The following is a 20068-nucleotide window of genomic DNA, read 5'->3' on the forward strand; positions in this document are numbered from 1 at the left end:
GGCGCACGCGCGGTTTCTCGTCACGCCAGTGGCTGGGGGCACTCCAGACTGCGGCATGGGGGGGGCACACGTGCGGTTTCTCAGGACATGCAGCGGCGGCCGCCAGTGCCCAGGCTGCCATTCCCGGAGTGTGGGCGGGCAGCTGCACGTGTGGGTTGACTCACCACAGGTGTACTCCCTCCTCGGCAACAGTCCTTTTGCTTTCAGTGTGTGTGTGGAACTCCGGAATGCTCCGAGGATAAATTTTCCTGTTTCTAGTTGATAAATTTGTTGAGATTTTGGGGAGATCTGTCGGACGCGCTGCTCATGGCACCATTTCCGTGACGTCACTCCAGATTCTCTTGCCTTTAGGAAATTCTACCCAAACAGGCCTTTGGGAGTTATCGGAGAATACTGAGTGCCACACTAAACTCTGAAGCTCTTCTCACTGAATATTTGAAACTTTCTACTATAAAATCTTGGCCTTTAATCTCAGTGTCTCTGAAACCTGGCTCACAGGTGTCAGCTGAATAGCACTCAGTACAGAGGTAGATGTTCTGTCAGAATTTCTCCTGAGTTAGGAAGCCTTCAGCCACTATCTATGTCTAAGAGGATTCTTAGCAACTGGTTCTGACATCTCCAAATTCTTAGCAATAGTAAAAAGTTAGCTTTCACCTCTACAACCAGCTGTGTCCCCTTCTGAACCTAACATCTCTCCAGCCATTGTCATCAACCCAGTGCACCCCTAGCTAAGATGTCCTTATAGACCCTGAGATTGGCAGAGATGACACACAAATGAGGATGAAAAAGAGCAATAAATAAGACATGGAGAGCTATGAGGCTGTCCTCAGCAGCAGTGAGTATGATATTCTCATCCAGCTACCTAGGCAGCCAGGGTTAAGATCACTGCCAGGCATGAAAAGCAAGTTAGTTAATGTGGCCTCTAGTGACCTCTGTGACATGTCCTGTGTTGCCAACAGAGCACTGCCCTGAATGAAAAACAGGTGTCAGAACTCAACCCAGCAATGGGGTCAGAATAGACAAGTGACAGTGAAGCACAGCTTCATGAGGCTTAAAGCCAGGGAACTAACCCTCACAATCAGCACCACCCACAGGACCTAACCTCAAAGCACACTGGCCCAAGCCCTTAAAGCCCCTGGCAGTCCCCACAAAGGGTGTTACAAAGGAGATGTGTGGTGGTTGGGGCTCTGTAACACTTAAATCCTAATTGGACCTGCAGAGGAAGCTGAGATAAGATCATGGGACAACATCAGTGCACAGTGAAGAGCTCTTAGTTGCAATGGAAGTGCATATTAATTGAAGGAAGGAAGGAAATAACCCTCTTCTAGGTTGTGGAGAAAAAGGAACCCTCATTCACTGTTGGTGGGAATGTAAAGTAGTACAACCATTATGGAAGAAAGTATGGTGGTTCCTCAAAAAACTGAAAATGGAGAGGGAAGGCAAGATGGTGCTGGAGTAGGCGGACATACCAACATCTACCTCCCAGAACCAAAGTGGATTATAAACTAATTTTAAGAACTATCATCTGGAAAAGCCAACTTCGGACTAAACTAAGAGGACTCTTCAACCAAGGAACACTGAAGAAGCCACATCGAGACTGGTAGAAAAAGCGGAAATGCAGAAAGGGCTGCACAGCTCCCCGGAGTGAATGGCAGCCAGGAGAGACTTGTGTGGCAGGAAGTGAGTTTAGCAGAAAGGAGAGGGTCCTGAGCCTCAGGAACAAAGTCCCAGCCTGAAAATCCAGAGCAGAGAAGAGGTGTAAGGACAGTATTTAGCTGGAAACAAGTCAGGATACTGTTTGTGAGAGAGTCTGATTTCTCAGACCCAGGATTCTTCTTAAAGGGACCACGCAGAACACCTCTCTCACAACCACTCACCCAGGGCTCCAGGGGTCAGGGAGAGAGGAGAGTACCAGAGTAGCAGGAAGAGAGTGTAATCTAGGAGGCACAGGGAGAAACATTTTGGGAGACAGCCACCCTAACCCCTGGGATGAGTCACTCCCCAAATCTGAAGTGAATATTTCCCCTGGAAACAGCAACAGCAAAGGGAAGCAGGAGAGCAGCCAAACAAGCTCCCCCCATGGCACTCAGAGCAGAGTCGCATAGAAGGAGGGAGCTTTCGGGTCTACAGTAGTGAGTGTTAGGGTCTGAGTTGCAGTGCCCGCACCCACGCAGCAGAGGGCTCGCCAAAGGGCGGGCAACAGCGAAAGATGGAAGCACGGTTCAGCTGGCAGCGGTAAAGGCTGGCTGGCCACCACTGGGCTCAGGTGTGAGCTCAGTCTTGCCCGGCTGGAGAAGAGGGGGCATGGAAAATCAGTCAAGCCCATCTGTCGGTAGCCTTTAATCCAGCCTGCGAGAGAAGAGCGGAAACCCCAAAAAGGGTGGAGACCAGCCCCTGAGCAAGAGCACAGGAGCACAGCCTTGCTCCGCCTGTGAAACCCAGGCTTGTGGTCTGACTTGGGAGCCGGCTTCTCCCGTGGGTGTGGAGCCAAATCCCAGAACAGGCGAAATTCCGCTACTGAGCTGACCTTGGGCAGGCAGTCCTGCCCGGCTGGTAGAGCCAAGGCTAGCAGCTGTTCCACGAGCGGGCTCCTCCTGCAAGGGCAGGGAGAAAACCTGGAAACAGGCGGAAACCTGCAGCTGAGCAAAGGTGCTCACCAGTGCCCTCAGGACCGAGCATAACACCATCCATGGGGGTGGGGAAAAGGCCAAGGCCACCAAGGCATGTGCACCCAAGCACGTGATCACAGCCACTCCTGTGAAGAAAAAATGCAGAGGCAGAGAAATGCAACACAAATGAACCAAGAGAAATCCCCAGAAAAGAACCTAAATGAATCAGAAATAACCAAATTACCAGATGCAGAGTTTAAACTAACAATTGTTAGGATGCTCAAAGATATTAGAACAACAAAAGATGGTCATTACAAAAACCTAAATAAAGAGATAGCAAATATAAAAAAGGACATTGAAATAATAAAAAAGAATCAGTCAGAAATGACAAATACAATATCTGAAATAAAGAATACAACGGAAGGAATTAAAAGCAGGATGGATGAAGTGGAGAATCAAATCAGTGAGTTAGAGGACACGATAAATAAAGGCACGGAAGCAGAGCAGAAAAAAGAAAAGAGATTCAAAAAGTCTGAGGAAAATCTAAGAGAGCTCTGTGACAACATGAAGAGAAATAACACCCGCATCATAGGGGTTCCTGAAGAAGAAGAGAAAGAACAAGGGATAGAGACTGTGTTCAAACATATCATAGCTAAAAGGTTCCCTCAATTAAGGCAGGAAAACATCTCACATGTTCAGAAAGCACAGAGAACTCCATTAAGGAGAAACCCAAAGAAATCAACACCAAGACACATCATAATTACAATACCAAAGCTAAGTGATAAAGAGAAAATATTAAAAGCTGCTAGAGAAGAAAAGACTATCACCTACAAAGGAACCCCCATAAGAATGACTTCTGACTTCTCAACAGAAACACTTGAGGCCAGAAGGGAATGGCAAGAAATATTCAAAGTAATGCAGAACAAGAGCCTACAACCAAGACTACTTTATCCAGCAAGGCTATCATTTAAAATTGAAGGAGAAATAAAAAGCTTTACAGACAAGTAAAACTCAGGGAATTCACTGCAACCAAACCAAAGCTGCAAGAAATGCTAAGGGACCTGTTGTAAACAGATCAAAAGAGAAAAGAATATAGCAAAAGAGGAATACAGGTTTAAAGAATAAAATGCCAATAAACAATTACATATCAATAATAACATTATGTGTAAATGGATTAAATGATCCAATCAAAAGACATAAGGTAGCTGCATGAATAAGAAAACAGGACCCATACATATGCTGTCTACAAGAGACACACCTTAAATCAAAAGATACACACAGACTGAAGATAAAAGGATGAAAAAAATATATTTCACGCAAATGGAAGTAAAAAATACCTGGGGTAGCAATACTTATATCAGACAAAATGGACTTTAAAACAAAAACTATAGTAAGAGATAAAAAAGGTCACTACATAATGATAAAGGGAGCAATCCAAAAGAAAGATATAACCATTATAAATATCTACACACCTAATATAGGAGCACCTAAATATATAAAACAGACTTTGATGGACTTAAAGAGCGAGATCAACAGCAATACTATAATAGTAGGGGATTTCAATACCACATTAACATCATTAGATAGATCCTCGAGAAAGAAAATTAACAAAGAAACAGCAGTTAAAGGACATATTAGATCAACTCACTTTAATAGATATCATCAGAACCTTTCACCATAAAACATCAGAATATACATTCTTTTCAAGCGCTCTATATTCTCTAAAATAGACCACATGTTAGCGCACAAAAGTGGTCTCAAAAAATTTAAGAAGATTGAAATCTTATCAAGTACTTTCTCTGATCACAATGGCATTAAACTAAAAATCAACCACAACAGAAAAACTGAAAAACATTCAAACACTTGGAAACTAAATAGCATGTTATTAAATAACAAATGGGTTAACAATGAGATCAAAAAAGAAATTTAAAAATTCCTAGAAACAAACGATAATGAGCATATATCAACTCAAAATTTATGAGACACAGCAAAAGCAGTCCTGAGAGGGAAGTTTATAGCATTACAGGCATACCTCAAGAAACTAGAAAAAGCTCAAATAAACAATTTGACACTACATCTAAAAGAACTAGAAAAAAAACAGCAAGGAAAGCCTAAAGCTAGCAGAGGAAGGAAATAATAAAGATCAGAGCAGAAATAAATGACATAGAGGCTAAAGAAACAATACAGAGGATCAATGAAACTAGGAGCTGGTTCTTTGAAAAGGTAAACAAGATCGATGAACGTTTAACCAGACTCACCAAGAAAAAAAGAGAGAGGACTCAAATAAATAAAATTAGTTATGAGAGTGCAGAAATAACAACTGACACAACAGAAATACAAAATATTTTAAGGAAATACTATGAAGAACTGTATGCCAAAAAACTAGACAGCCTAGATGAAATGGACAAATTCCTTGAAACATATAATCTTCCAAAAATCAATCTGGAAGAATCAGAAAACCTAAACAGGCAATTACAACAAATGAGATTGAAACAGCTATCCAAAAACTCCCAAAAAGGAAAAGTCCTGGGCCTGATGGCTTCACAAGTGAATTCTACCAAATATTCAAAGAAGAACTAACTCCTATCCTTCTCAAGCTATTTCAAAAAATTCAAGAGGAAGGAAGACTTCCAAACTCCTTTTATGAGGTGAGCATAATTCTGATTCCAAAACCAGGCAAGGACAACATAAAGAAAGAAAATTATAGGCCAATATCCCTGATGAATTTAGATGCAAAAATGCTCAAAAAAATATTAGCAAACCGGATCCAGCAATATATGAAAAAAATCATACACCACGATCAAGTGGAATTTATTCTTGGGAGGCAAGGCTGGTACAATATTCGCAAAGCAATCAGTGTGATTCATCACATAAACAAAAGGAAGGAGAAAAACCACATGATAATTTCAATAGATGCAGAAAAAGCACTTGATAAAATCCAGCACCCATTCATGATCAAAATTCTCAGCAAAGTGGGAATACAGGAAACATACCTCAACATGATAAAGGACATCTATGACAAACCCACAGCCAATATAATACTCAATGGGCAAAAATTAAAAACAATCCCCTTAAGATCAGGAACAAGGCAGGGATGCCCCCTTTAACCACTCTTATTCAACATAGTTCTGGAAGTCCTAGCCACAGCAATCAAACAAGAAAAAAACATAAGGCATCCAAATTGGAACAAAAGAAGTAAAATTATCATTATTTGTAGATGATATTATATTGTATATAGAAAACCCTAAAGTCTCAGTCAAAAAACTACTAGACCTGATAAATGAATTCAGCAAGGTGGCAGAATATAAAATCAATACTCGGAAATCAGAGGCATTTTTATACACAATGAACTGTCAGAAAGAGAAATCAATAAATCAATCCCCTTTACCATTGCAACCAAAAAAATAAAGTACCTAGGAATAAATTTAACCAGGGAGATTAAAAACTTGTACTCGGAAAATTATAAAACATTGATAAAAGAAATCAGAGAAGATACGAACAAATAAAGGCGTATACCATGCACATGGTTAGGAAGAATAAACATCATTAAAATGTCTATATTACCCAAAGCAATTTATAAATTCAATGCAATACCAATTAAAATACCAATGACTTACTTCAAAGATATAGAACACATATTCTAAAAATTTATATGGAACCAAAAGAGAACATGAAAAGCCTCAGCAATCTTGAAAAGGATGAATAAAGCAGGAGGTATCACACTTCCGGATATCAAGTTATATTATAAGGCCATTGTACTCAAAACAGCCTGGTACTGCCATAAGAACAGGCATATAGATCAATGGAACAGAACTGAGAACCTAGAAATAAACCCACACTTCTATCAACAATTGATAATTGACAAAGAAGATAAGAGCATACATTGGAGTAAAAGCCTCTTCAACAAATGGTGTTGGGAAAATTGGACAGCTACCTACAAAAAAATGAAACTAGACCACCACTTACACCACTCACAAAAATAAACTCAAAATGGATAAAAGACTTAAATATAAGCCGTGAAACCATAAGCATCTTAGAAGAAAACATAGCCAGTAAGCTCTCTGACATCTCTCACAGCAATATATTTGCTGATTTGTCTCTACAGGGAAGTGAAATAAAAGACAGGATAAACAAATGGGACTTTATCAAACTAAAAAGCTTCTGCACAGCTAAAGACAATAAGAACAGAATAAAAAGACAAACTACACAATGGAAGAATATATTTGACAATGCGACAAATAAGGGGTTAATAACCAAAATTTATAAAGAACTTGTAAAACTTAATACCATGAAGACATACAATACAATCCAAAAATGGGCAAAAGAAATGAATAGACACTTCTCCAAAAAGGACACACAGATGGCCAATAGGCATATGAAAAAATGCTCAACATCACTAATCATTAGAGAAATGCAAATGAAAACCACAATGAGATATCACTTCACACCAGTCAGAATAGCGCTCATCAATAAAATAACACAGAATAAGTGCTGGCGAGGATATGGAGGAAAGGGAACCCTCCTGCACTGCTGGTGAGAATGCAGACTGGTGCAGCCACTGTGGAAAAGAGTATGGAGATTCCTCAAGAAATTAAAAATCAAACGCCTTTTGACCCAGCTATACCACTGTTAGGAATATACCCCAAGAACACAGTAGCACTGTTTGAAAAGTAGAAATGCACCCCCATGTTTCTGGCAGCATTGTTCACAATAGCAAAGATCTGGAAACAGCCCAAGTGTCCATCAGAGGACGAGTGGATTAAAAAGCTTTGTTATATATATACTATGGAATACAACTCAGCCATAAGAAATGATGACATCGGATCTTTTACAACATCATGGATGAGCCTTGATAACATTATACTGAGCGAAATAAGTAAATCAGAAAGAACTAAGAACTATATGATTCCATACAGAGGTTGGACATAAAAATGAGACTCAGAGAAATGGACAACAGTGTTGGGGTTACAGGGTGGGGGGGGGAGAAGAGGGAGGGTGTTGGGGGAGGGGAGGGGCACAAAGAAAACCAGTTAGAAGGTGACAAAAGACAATTTTATCAATGTCACCCCATCAAAATTAATCAAAAAAAAAAAAAAAAAAAAAAAAGAATGTGTGATACATAAAGACACATGCAGCCCCATGTTCACTGCAGCATTGTTCACAGTGGCCAGGACATGGAAACAACCAACAAGCCCATCAATAGATGACTGGATAAAGAAGATGTGGCACATATACACTATGGAATACCACTCAGCCATAAGAAATGATGACATCAGATTATTTACAGCAAAATGGTGGGATCTTGATAACATGATATGAAGTGAAATATGTAAATCAGAAAAAACCAGGAACTGCATTATTCCATACGTAGGTGGGACACAAAAGTGAGACTAAGAGACACTGATAAGAGTGTGGTGGTTATGGGGGGAGGGGGGAGAGGAAGAGGGAAAGGGGGAGGGGGAGGGGCACAAAGAAAACTAGATAGAAGGTGACAGAGGACAATCTGACTTTGGGTGAGGGGTATGCAACATAATTGAACGACAAGATAACCTGGACATGTTATCTTTGAATATATGTATCCTGATTTATTGATGTCACCCAATTAAAAAAATAAAATTATTAAAAAAATAATAATAATGTGTCTAACAGCTAATTCAGACAGTTAGAAGAATAGTATAAGGATGCTAATTCTGCTTCTCAGGCCACATCCTCCAAAAGGGGCCCCAAGCAAATTGCCTATTTGGCTCCTCTGATTTTGCCAATTGGATTTTAAAAAAAAAGAAAAAAGGTCAGGAACGCCCTGAAATGGAACTAACAATACATGAGCATAAATTTAAAGGACTTTTAGATACTGGAGCTGATGTATCTGTTATTGCTAAGCTACATTGGCCTCCTTCTTGGCTCACTTATGCAGCAGCCACAGAATTACAAGGTATAGGGCAGAGTAAATCCCCTCAACAAAGTTCTAGTTTTCTACATTGGGAAGATTAAGAAGGTCATTCTGGATTTTTTAAGCCTTATGTGCTCCCTGGATGGCTAATTAATTTGTGAGGTAGAGATGTTTTGAAAAATATGGGAGTGTTGCTTGTCAGTCCTAATGGTTTAGTCAGTACTCAGATACTTGATCGGTGATATTTGCCCACCAAGGGTGTAGGGAAAGAACAGCAAGGAATTCTCACTCCCATAGAAGTAGTACCCAATACCAGAAGATGTGGATTAGGATATCAAAATTTAGCATAGGGGCCTTGGTAGCTCCTGCTACCTCAATAATGCATTGTGCAGACCCAATTACTTGGAAATCAGATAATCCTGTATGGGTAGATCAATGGCCCCTTTCTCAGGAGAAACTTAGGGCAGCTGCTCAATTGGTACAAGAGCAGCTACAGCTTGGGCACATTGAACCATCTAATAGCCCATAAAATACACTTCCATATTTTGATCTTGTTGCCTTTTGGATTATCAAGGGGCATAGGCAACCCTTACAGTTTATAGGTTTTGAGCCTCAAAATTATTGTTGTTCCTTCTTCAATGGCTCTGAGAAACTTCCACTAAATGGAAAATCGCTCTTGCAAATCAATGGACAACTTTATACTGAAACTGTCAACTTAAAATCAGCTCAAAGTCTAGAATTATATGTCATTATCATGGCTTTTCAGTATTTGCCATATTCCCCCTTTAATCTATATACAAACAGCAAATATTTACTTATGGTGTTTCCACTATAAAGACTGCTGTCTTAGGGACAAATGCTGATGAACTATTTCAGCAGTTCTTCCTTCTTCAAAGACTTGTATGTCAACATAGAGCTCCATGTTTCATAGGACATACTTGAGCTCACTCCATGCTCCCTGGAGATTTAGCACAAGGGAATGCCCCCCTTTTTTTTCTTCTTTTTTTTTTTTTGTATTTTTTTGAAGTTGAAAATGGGGAGGCAGTCAGACAAATCCCACATGCACCCGACTGGGATCCACCCGGCATGCCTACCAGGGGGGAATGCTCTGCCCATCTGGGGTGTTGCTTTGTTGCAACCAGAGCCATTCTAGCACCTGAGGCAGAGGCCACGGGGCCATCCTTAGCACCCAAGGTGGCTTTGCTCTGGTGAAGCCTTGGCTGCGGGGAGGGGAAGAGAGAGACAGAGAGGAAGGAGAGGGGGAGGTGTGGAGAGTCAGATGGGTGCTTCTTCTGTGTGCTCTGGCCGGGAATCAAACCCAGGAATACCACACATCAGGCCGATGCTCTACCACTGAGCCAACCGGCCAGGGCCTAAGAATGCCCTTGTTGATCAAGCTACCCAAAAGAAAATTATTTGAAGCAACCATGACAGATCGAGCAATTCAGTCTCATACTATTCATCACCAGAATGCTGCAGCCCTGTGTAAACAGTTTCAACTTTCTCAGGAATCAGCACAGCTGATTGGGAAATCCTGTCCAAGGGGTCCTATACTACAATCTGCCCCATCATTTGGAGTTAACCCTCAAGGAACCGTACCAGGACAACCTTGGCTAATGAATGTTACTCATATATCTTCATTTGGCAAACAGTCCTAGGTCCACGTTACAGTGGATACATATTCTGGATTTATTGTAACCTCTGTCAGAACAGGAGAGGCTGCTAAGCATGTTATAGCTCATTGTCTGTATGCATTGTTCTATTATTGGATTTTCTAAACTGGTTAAACTGAAAATGCTCCTGCATATGGAGCAAAAGCATTTACTGTATTTTGTCATTCTTACAATCTTTAAAGTTAAGGTATTATTAAAGTGTACCCAGCAAATATTTTAAGGTCAATTTAAAAAAAAATTTAAAGGGGGTAGTCATATCCTGGAACTCCTACGGATCTACCATACCATGCTTTTTACTTAAAACAATTTAAATTTCTTTTGAATGCTGATGAACAGAAGACGCCATTTCTTTTTCTCCTGCAAACTACTACCTTCTTTATTTGATCCAGCTAATAACATTGTTTTGTCTTTTTCCAAATAGCCCCAGATATATGGAAAAGATTTTTATAGGCAGATGGGGATCCTCAAACCCCTCAGTGAGATCTTCTGAGCATGGCTTTTAAGATACCAAGAGGCAGAAAAAGCCCAATAGAGATCAGGGGAACTACCAGCTTTTAGGATATGCCCTTAAAGGCTACAACACCCCAAAGGGGTCTCATAGGATGCCACCTGGGTCCTGCTTCAATAGTGGAAAAGAAGGTCATTGAACTAAAGCCTGCCAGACTTACATGCTTCTGCTGTGAGGAAACAGGGACACTGGAAGGTAGGTTTCCCCCTCACTCCTCTAAGGGAGGGTGCAGTCTCTTCCAGCCCCACTCCAGCCACCTATGACCTAACCTTGCCCAGAATGCTCGGGTTTGCCACTGAAGGCTGAAGGTGCCCAGGGCCGTCAACCCTATCTACGACACTGTGCACGAGCCTAGGGTATTTCTTCCAAGAAGCAGGTAAACTGATCTCATTTGCACAAGGGCCACTTAACTATGTCTTGCCTGAATAGTAAGGTTTTTTATTCTTCCCTCAAAGATCTCTGTTGTGGGTGTTGATAGTCCTATTTTCTGCTGCTTTGTTTAACATATAGTGTTTCCTTTATTCATCCTACCTCAATGCCCCATTCATATTTCAGGCTGGGACCTACTCCTAATTTAGAGCTCTCTTTCCCCCTTTTGCCAACTTCTATTATGAATTTACCTTTGCCACCCAGCTTAGTGTATCCCAAGGTTCTCCTTACCAAGCCACAGTCACAGAGCTCCAGGGAAAAGCAACCTGGTCTCATCTCTCCAGGCAGAGGAAAAAAGAAGCTCCATATCCACACATGCTGCAGATGACTTTTCCAGTCTACCTGAATCATTACCAGCTAGAAGTAGCGGTCATTGGGACGTGAGCTGCAAAGTATAGAATTGTGACAACACTATACTTTGTCACAATTCTATACTTTGCGGTCTTTTCTTGGACTCCTGCTCCTTGTGACAGCTCCTAACAGACTGAACTGGGGTTGGGTTGCATTTTTCAGGGATTTGGCATGGTGTTAGGGCCAACTTGGACTTGGTGAATATGTTAAGGACACTACTTTTTTATAGATTCTTGCTGAATTGGCCAAGAGTTTGCTTAAAGGCTTTAATCACTTTAAAAAAAAATAGAAGACTGGATAAAGAAGATGTGGCACATATACACCATGGTATACTATTCAGCCATAAGAAATGATGACATCGGATCACTTACAACAAAATGGTGGGATCTTGATGACATTCTACAGAGTGAGATAAGTAAATCAGAAGAAAACAGGAACTGCCAGGATTCCATACATTGCTGGGACAGAAAGACGAGACTAAGAGACATGGAGAAGAGTGTGGTGGTTATGGGGGGCAGGGGGAGGAAAGGAGGGAGAGGGGAAGAGGGAGGGGGAGGGGTACAAGAGAAACTAGATAGAAAGTGACGCAGGACAATCTCATATTGGGTGATGGGTATGCAACAGAACTGAATGACAAGATAACCTGGACATGTTTTCTTTGAATATATGTACCCTGATTTATTGATGTCACCCCATTAAAATAAAAATTTATTTATAAAAAAAACTGAAAATGGAACTACCTTATGTAGCCCCATGTTTATTGCAGCATTGTTCACAGTGGCCAAGACATGGAAACAACCAAAAAGCCCTTCAATAGATGACTGGATAAAGAAGATGTGGCACATATACACTAGGAATACTACTCAGCCATAAGAAATGATGACATCGGATCATTTACAACAAAATGGTGGGATCTTGATAACATTATACAGAGTGAAATAAGTAAATCATAAAAAACTAAGAACTGCATGATTCCATACATAGGTGGGACATAAAAATGAGACTAAGAGACATGGACAAGAGTGTGGTGGTTGGCGGAGCGGGGTGGGAAGGAGGAAGAAAGAGAGGAAGGGGGAGGGGAGGAGCACAAAGAAAAGCAGATAGAAGGTGATGGAGGACAATCTAACTTTGGGTGATGGGTACGCAACATAATTGATTGAAAAGATAACCTGGAGATGTTTTCTTTAAACATATGTACCCTGATTTATTGATGTCATTCCATTAAAATTAATAAAAATTTATAAAAAAAAAAAAAAAGAAATAACCCTCTTCTTCCCCTGAGAGTACTAATGGGAACAACCTGCCTCTCCTAATTGTACTATTAGCCATTTGCAGACCACTCTATAATTTACTAAGACTGAACTCTCATAGTCATTTATCCATGTTTTTATTATCTTCATTTTCCAGAAAAGGAAGCATATGAGAGAGTTACAATTTGTTTGAGGAGCCAGGACCCAGCCTTTCTGATTAGTGTCACATTCTCTCTGCTGCAGGTCGGCACCCTCCTTGTCTCTAGCTACTCTGGAGTCAGGGGCCAGGGTGCTCAGACAATCAGTGTCTGCCTGGCCCAGGCCTGCCACCACAGCTTCTTGGTTCAGAATCTCTGACCACTGCTAAGTCTGAACTAGAATAAACAGCTCAGTGAGGTAACTCAGAAGAAAACTCTGGCCTCTGGGAGAAAAAATATTGTGCAGGGGTTGGAGCAGCGCAGACAAGAGGGACAGACATGAGAGGGAAGGGATGAGAGGAAGAGGCCAGGCTTGTCCACCAGTGCTTGAGGAGGAAAAGCTGGCTTTCACAGGCACCATAAAAGAGCCCTGCCTAGGGAATGACTGTGTGCAGGTGGGCTCGTCATGTGGTTTTGTTGGGCTGGGACAGGGATAACGGGTCCCTGTGAGGCATATAACAAGAGGATAGAAGGACAGGCCCTTAGCAGTGATGCAAAAGCAAGATAGCATGGCCCAGCCAGCACTCTCCCTTGTGCAGCAGGAAGAGCAGTGCAGCTGGCATTGAGGCCGTTCTGGGGGCAGTTCTTCCTTGTGGAGAATTTGCTATAAAAAAAACCGTTTCTGGGGATGTGTATTGCATTTGTCTCCCTGGCTGCTTGCCAAACTGTCAGTTCTTCTGACTACATACTGAGCTCTGAACAAGAGCCTCAGGGTCATTAGTAGGGGTGAATTGCTGATGAAAGTCACCCATTTTGTCTGAACTAGAGCCCGGTGAATGTAGTTTTGGAGATTCCAGCCACTGCCCCAGGAGGAGGAAGAAGGACCACAATGCAGGCCAGAGCCCACCAACCATGGGCCACTCACATCTCCGGACACAGGGCATGCCTCCTTCAATTTAGGGTGAGCGCCTATTTAAATTTTGTGCCCAGGTACTTTTCTCAGCTCACCTTGGTCCTGGCTCTGCTGGATGACAGAGCATCTCTGTTTTACAGACAACCCTGCCTACAGTTGAAAACTTGCCCTGTTCCTTGATCCCATGTCACAAAGCAAGGACAGTGCCCATCCTCACTCAGGGTGATGTGAGGCCTTTGGGAGAGCAAGTGGACCAACTATGCCATTTGGGGGAGATAGACACTAGGGAAATAGGATGGCTGATTCTCACATACCAATTTCATTCTTCACCCCCTAATTTAAGGTGACACTTCATGTTTATCTTCTGGCTTCTGAAGTGTAAAGTTTTGAAGACTGGTGTCTAGAAAACAGTTAGGAAACTACAGGCCCTCAGTCAAAGCAGTTTTGGAGTCTTATATTTATTTATATCATGTGGAGCTATGGTGCCCTCCAAACAGGGCTTATTCCCAGCACAGGTCACATGAGGAGGGGCTTTCCTGGCAGTGCCCAGTGTGGATGTCTGGGGTGAGTGTTGCCTAGACTTCACAAAGTTCTTCTGTGGCAGGAGAGCTCACATTTTGCTTTTTTCACTTTTTCAAGTGAGCATCTTATCAGAGTAAACCTTTGGAAGGAACTTGCTATGGAAAGGAAGAGCCTCCCAGACCCTGCAGGAAACTCTAAGATGTGAAACCACCATTGGATTCTGTGGTCAAAGGAAGGCCCAGACACCACCCCTGTCCTGAAACTGCATTTCTCATGCAGGGCACACATTTGGGCAGACAGACCTAGAAGTCTGAAGTTGTCTTCCTGATAACCAAGGTGAAGACCAAGTGAGAAAGACCAGAAGCCGTAGGGCCTTGGGGAAGACTCACTGCTGAAGGAGTCAAAATATACACTAGACCAGACACTGGAACTTCTGGGCCGAAAGTTAGAGGCTGGAATAAGCTGCTTCTCTAGTTACCTGTGGCCACATAATAAAGCCACTCAAAACCTAGTGGTTTAAGACTACAAGTATTTTATTATGCTCAAAATTATGTGGCTCGGTAATTCAGGTAGGGCACAGTGAAGACAGCTCACTTCTGCTCCAGGGTGACTGGGATCTTAGGTAGGGTGGCAGGGCCATATATTTGACCGTTAGCTAGGTTCAGCAGTTCTTTGACATTTTGCACCTTCTGGGGCTGGTATGTTCAAGATAACTTCTTCTCTCACATGTTCCATGCCTGGCTGAGAGGTTTCAAATGAGCTGGGGCACTATCTCTTTCTCTCTCCCTCTCTCTCTCATTATCTTGGGATTTCTCACAAATGGGTGGCCTCAGACGTGTCAGACTTCTTACATGGCGAGTAACTTCTCCCAGAACAAGCATTGTAAGAAGTCTCAGTAGAAGAAGCTTTTTGTGAATTAGCCATGCAAGTCCCCAAATTTTACTTCTAGTTTTTCTACCAGACAATTGAGCCTCCAGGCCAGACCACATTGAAGGGAGGGAATTACAAGTTTTCATAGAAAGAGTTTTGGTAAATGTGTGCCCAGCTTCAATATAACACATCTGCTGTAATAAAGAAACCCATATTGCATTGTAATAATTAGGGATATCTCTCTCATCTAACAGTCTAATATATGTGGGGGTCAACTTCATTTTCTGTCATAGATTCAGCAATAATCTCACCAGGCCTCTGGGAGAGTTACTGTCTCAGGGATCAGCAGGAATGTCTTCAAAGGAGACCATTCCTGGATCATTTGCCTTAGAGATCATAGCTGGCACAACCTTGAAAGGCCTGGGAAACCTTTGGGAGACAAGCCTTAGGTGCTAGAGTAAGTACTGGAAGAGGCCATGGTTCCCAGGGTACTGGGCTGCACCCAGATTGCTGAAGGAGGGGTTCCCAGGACCACAGGGCTCAGCTTTTACAATGGGCTTGGCTCCCTTGGAGAGTTGCTAAAAAGTGGCAAAGTAAAAGGGGACTTGACAGTGTGGGCCCAGAAGGCCACACTGTCCCTGCCTCATGTGGCTGTGAAGTTGTTCAGCCCCAGGAGTTGCACAGAAACGTTCCCAGAGACAAGGCCTGCCCTTACCTGCACAGGGAGGCATGGCTGTCACAGCTCCAGACTCAGCTCTCGCTGCTCTGTCCTCCAGGTGTTGCCTTGCCTTTCTCCTCTGCAGAGATTTCCTCGGTCTCCGGCAAATGGAGCTCGCATCCTTCCTGTTCCTGCTGCTGTGGCTTGCTCCCACTGTGGACGTGTTTCCTGGGTCTGGGAGTGCCTGCTCAGTCTCTGACACACGTGTCCTTTGCAGCCCTGCAGTTGCATTTTACCTGGACCCGACACAGAGGATGTGCTGTGAATGAGGGTGTGGACACACCAGTGGGGGCACTGGACCTTGATTAACCAGGACAGGCCTTGGGAGGCTGAATGGAACCAACCTGATGGTGACATTCAGGCTACGACCACTTCTGACACTCAGAAGAGAGCTCTGCCCAGCTGAGGGACATTTGCCACATGCCCAAAATGAGGGGTGAATGGGTGATCATCACACTGACACACGCACCGATTGGGCACCAGGTAGGGTACTGAGGCAGGGAAAGGACAGCTCCTGCCTCTTTCTGATAAAGACATTACAGAAGTTTATTCGCAGCTGGACTTGGGCAATGCAATGGTCCACTACCCATGGTGACACAGGTCTCATTCATCTGACACCCACCCATACTTATGAAGGGTTCTAGGATATGTCCTCCCCTACCTGCTCTGTTCCCTGAGAGTCCTTCTCCAAACTTTGCCTTCAGGGACCTTGGAACCACTGAGAAAAGTCCTGTTTGTTCTTCCCTCTTTCCTTTACTACCAGTGTGCCTGGCCCAGGTGCTTACCTCCAGGATACTGGTTTGGGTTTTTTCATAAATAACATGCAATTGACACTTTGAGTAATGTTGTACAGAGTAAGTAAGCAAGAAGTGTGTAAGGGGCCAACTATAATGCACAGCCTGTGGTAGGACCTCCCTGAGATGCAGCTAGGCTGACATGCCAGGGAACTTCCAAACCCAAATGTTCATAGTCACTTGTGATCACCTCACATCGCTGCCTCCACTACCCAGAAAAAGGCAGAAGACCCTCCTGTGACAACAGGGTCTGCCTTTCTCCTGTGAGCCTGAAAATTGTCCTTGTCTGGAGCCCCAGGCAAAGCAACCCTCTCTTTTCCCAAGCACCCTGCCCTGCAGACAGGTGACCAGAGTCACACCACTAGGCACACTATTGGGAGCCACAACAAGAAGTTTGCTTCAAGCCAGACCAACAAGGGAACTAGAGGCTACCACTGTGCTGGGGAGGGGAGGCCGGGAACATCCAGATCAGGGTCCTGTACCTCAGCCACCATCTCATGTTAGCCAAATATCACACAGCCTCTTACCCCTTGTGCCTGAGATCAGGGAGCTTTCTGAAATGCCAACCTGAACATATTACTAAGCTGCTCCAAAACCCTCAAGGCCCCTGCCCAATTTGTGAATCTGATTTACAGATCCACAGTCTGCCTCAGTCCATATGTACTGCCCATTGCCCCCACCCGGTGCCCCTGCTCCAGGAGAAATAAGTTGCTGTTATGATTGTGAAGGGGGTCTTCCTGCAGGGCCCTGACTCTCCATTTGCACATATCCATTTTCTACCTGTATTCATAGTCCAGCTTGGTTCGAAGTGTTCAGGAATGGCCCTCCTATCTCTGGCTCTCAGAGCACGCAGGTGTGCTTCTCTCACAGTCTGAGTCACAATACTTTTTTAGTTTGTACATATCACACCTCTCCCTGGACCAACCATGTCCCAAAGAGGAGCCCCATATGGACCCCAGCCCACGTGGGCCTTGACCCCAAGTCACCCCCACAGGAAAACAGGAAGATGAGACAGAAGCACAGTCTAGGAGGAGAATCCAGGTGACACCAAGGAGTGCAGCCAAGTAGCTCTAGGACATAAGCAAGATCAGGGGTTGAACCCATAGGCAGACAGAAGACAGATGCAGGAAACAGAAGAAAAGAAGAGTCAGTTGGGCAGGCAGACTTTGCATGGTCTGCCTCTGAGAATGTAAGCCCCAGAACTGGGATCAAGCAGAAAGCAGGTGGCCCTTTGGCCTCACTGTCAAAGGAACTTAGGGCTTCCACTGAGAATCCTACTGGATCCCCTTAGGAATCCTCTGGCCTTAGAACCCATACTCTTGCCTGACCAGGCGGTGACGCAGTGGATAGAGCGTTGACTTGGTTTGCTGAGAATCCAGGTTTGAAACCTCGAGGTAGCCAGCTTGAGCAAGGAGTCACTGGCTCAGTTGCAGCCCCCTGGGTCAAGGCACAGATGAGAAAGCCATCAGTGAAAATTAAAGACCCACAACAGCAAGTTAATCCTTCTCACCTCTCTCCCTTCCTGTCTGTCTATCTCTGTCTGTCCTTCTCTCTCTCTCTCTCTCTCTCTCTCTCTCTCTCTCTCTCTCTCTCACTAAAAAAAAATAACCCATACTCTTGACTTCATCTTCCTGCCATCCTCCTCCAGCCAAAGGGCACCCCATTGTCACTGGGCCTCAGAATTCAGCATGGCTATGGTTGAGAGCTTTGGGTGGTACAAAGTGTACCAGCTGGAGGCTGGGAAAGCTGCTGAGGCCCCAGCTGGGGGAGGAAGAGACTCATGTACACTGGACACCTGACACCTACCAAGCACAAAGCTTTCCCCCGTTCCACAGATGGGAAACAACTCCAGTGAGTAAGACTGGGATTCCAGCCCAGCTTTTTCATTTCTCTGTTGTTACTTTGATATTTTTAAACTGCAAACCAGTTCTGCCTTTAGTGTTCCTCCAATGCCCCTTTGATTATTGACCCTTTGTTTCAGTCAAAAGGTGTCAAAATAGCTCTCCACAAGTTTAGTTGGTGTAAGTTAGGGAACTGTCTATGTTTCCAAGACCCTTTCCTGCCATCTGCTGGCCATCTGCCACAAGCCCATGTAAATCTACAAGGACAATGATGCAGATGAAGCCACCACCCAAAATTAACAATTGAGCAACTGTGATGTGCTGGGCATAAATTAGCTTACTTAAGCCTCATAATCATTATGCTCAAGAGAAATAATGAAGAAACTGAGGCTTAGCGAGATTGAATGACTTGGGTATTAACTTGCCAGTGTAAGATTGAACTGCAAGACCTAAACTAGGCATCCATGGTTGGTTGGTTGATTTGTTTTGCTTACACTCTTTGTACCTCATTTTCCTTCCTATGTGAATAACATAGTATTTCTACATAGAAACCTTGTGATAATTAAATAAGTTAATAAATCCTCAGTGCTGAGAACAGGACAAGGGATATAGTGAAAATTAAATAAACGATCATACCTGCAGCACATACACAACACACACAACACACACACACACATGCACTGGTGGTGAAAACCAGGAAGCTGCCCAGCACCTGCAGCCAGGAATCTCAAGTCTGGTCTGTGCATCTACATTCTGGCCATGTGTGTCCTTTTGAGAACAACACAGCCTCCTTTCCTTCCTGTAAAACAGGGAGTCTAGAGCTACCTGTGTCACGGCTGCTGTGAGGAGTGAGGACATGTATGACCACCGTGTGTAAACCCATATGTGCTGTTCAGGTTGTACTGACATTGACCAACACCTCCGGCTCCTTCCCTGCAATGAGTCAGCTGGCAGCTGGGACCTGCAGGGACAGAGGCAGCATCAGCCACAGCTTTCAAGCACGGGGAGCCTCCCCTCCCCTTCCTAGATCAAAGTACTCTGACCCCTATCCCTGCAACACTTCCACAATCCCCCCAGAAATAAAGGGTTGGGGTGCTGGTGACCAAAGTGGGGGGCCCCACCCTGCATTTTAAGAGGTGGAACTTCTGCTGTTGACAGGGCTGGGACCACCCACCCAGGGATGGAAGCTTACACAGAATCTCTGCCCAGGAAGAGAGGAGGCATCAGGCCCAGGGAAGCAGCCCAGGAGCAGCAGAGACAAAGGGTTGCTCACAGCCAAATATGACAACCCAACCCACCATCTCTGAGTTTCAGAGGAGGGAGGGAGGACAAGGTGGTAAATACCACAGTGGCAAATACCCAGTGTGCCATCTGAACCCAGAGAGACAAGTTAGGTGCATGGAGTATGATTAGTTAGTCCAGAAAGAGGTCTGATTGTTATCCAGTGTGGCCCTGGAAGAAGGTCTGGGGACATCTGAGTGCTGTCTGTGAAATGTTTCCATCAGTGAAAGGTTGGGGTTCCAGCCATGTCTGGTTGAGTGAAGCTGTTAGAGCAAGGGAGTC

At 43.8% G+C, this 20068-nt stretch overlaps 1 protein-coding gene across 1 annotated transcript in view; it reads left to right on the top strand.

The window, feature by feature from the left end:
- TMEM72 (transmembrane protein 72) overlaps positions 1 to 20068 on the top strand; it is a 42182-nt gene that overhangs the window by 15349 nt on the left and 6765 nt on the right.

The sequence above is a fragment of the Saccopteryx leptura genome, chromosome 9, assembly GCF_036850995.1.
Source record: "Saccopteryx leptura isolate mSacLep1 chromosome 9, mSacLep1_pri_phased_curated, whole genome shotgun sequence".
In the NCBI taxonomy this organism is placed as follows: domain Eukaryota; kingdom Metazoa; phylum Chordata; class Mammalia; order Chiroptera; family Emballonuridae; genus Saccopteryx; species Saccopteryx leptura.